The following is a 1,664-nucleotide window of genomic DNA, read 5'->3' on the forward strand; positions in this document are numbered from 1 at the left end:
CAAACACAAATTAATTGTTTGTGTTTTTAATGTATGAATATTCATGAGAGCGGCTTTAAGGATATAGGGTTAGGGGTTAGAGAATCCATTATATCAATACAAACACAAGCTTGTGTGTGCGTGTTTGTGCAGTCGTCGTTTGTTCTGGTTATTTCTGGATGTCACATCTGATTGTTTCCATCACAACACACACAGCCTAAGTGTACTTTATGGGAAAGCAAATGAGCAGCAGCAGAGTGCATTAAAAAAATTTCAAAAGTCTTTTGGCCTATTATGGTTTTCAATTATCCATCCATTCCAATTCAGTTCAATTCAGTTTTGTTTGCATAGTGCCCAATCACAACACTAGTCTTCTCAAGGTGCCTAAATCTCCTTCTGCTACAGAGCTTTGACATAAACAACATGATAAATTCAGTGTCATGTGTATTTGTTAGCCAAGCATTTCTGAAATGAGTGAAGCCAATGTGTTTTCAATACATGCTAACTGGCTGTCACATGTTTAAAATACTCTGGGTTTAGTCTTCAGCACTGTGAAACTGCTATTTTCTTGTTAGGGATTCATCTTTTCAATGACTTTTACTGCAACTTTAAAAAAAACTTTTGAAAAGCAGATTGGTTGAAATGGCAAGACTGCATCCAGTGGCGGTTTCCTAGCCTGTTTGGCGCCCTGGGTGAACAGTCCCTCTGATCCCTTTACCCCTGGTCCTAAAGTGTATATTTATTTTCTTACTCTTCTTATATTTATTGTTTGTTTACTTGCACTGCTGTAACTGGAGCCTCGTCGTCTCGTCTCTCTATATAGGGCTTTGGAGTTGACGTCATGTGTGGGATGGGATGTGCCATGTCAGAAGGCAACAAATCAAAACAAACACACTGTCTTGGAAGCTGTACTGCCAAAACCATGCTTAAAGTCAGCGCAAAAGACAAAGGGCTGTATCGTGACCGATTGTGCCCAGACGCCAAGAGACGGTACGTGGAAAAAATAGCGTGCATCGGTAATGTGGACCCGTATGAAATAAGGCAGTGGAGTAGAAACCCAGACAGCCTACCACCGTTGTCCTATCCCGATATCTTCGCGTACCTTGTCTGTGGAGTCAGCGCATAGGGGAAATCATTTTCGTAATTATAAATCCCTGGAGGCGCACATCTGATTCACAAACTGTTGGGTACAAGATTTGGCCGTTTTTAAGCCTCCACGTTGTGAGTACGTTGACCATATGACCAAGATACAGCCAGAGGTTGCACATAACATTGACTTCTCCTCAGCAGCTGCCCCAAAATTTGCTCTAGATGAACGATTCATGATTGATGCCAGCTGTGTGTTGCCATGTAAATCGTTTGCATTTCATGTGTATGTACTTGCTAAGTACATGTGAACAGATCTTGAATTTAAAAAAAATAAACATACTTTTCTTTCTGTTTCATTGAAACCACTTTACAGAAAGTACAATTCTTTACAATGAACTGTACATGCAACACAGCAGTTTTATGAATATTCAACAAGAGCAAGTTTCATTTGGCCCTGGTTTGACAACCACACTGGGGCACATATTCACCAAAACACAGCACACCTTAACAATCTTATCAATCAGTGCTGTCTTCACTCTCACATGATATGAGTAATCGGATTGGCATTGTAGTGTGTAGCATTTTGAATTTGTTAC

This window comes from Pundamilia nyererei, unplaced genomic scaffold (genome assembly GCF_000239375.1).
Source record: "Pundamilia nyererei isolate P.nyererei 1_Seehausen unplaced genomic scaffold, PunNye1.0 scaffold00215, whole genome shotgun sequence".
Taxonomy (NCBI): Eukaryota; Metazoa; Chordata; class Actinopteri; order Cichliformes; family Cichlidae; genus Pundamilia; species Pundamilia nyererei.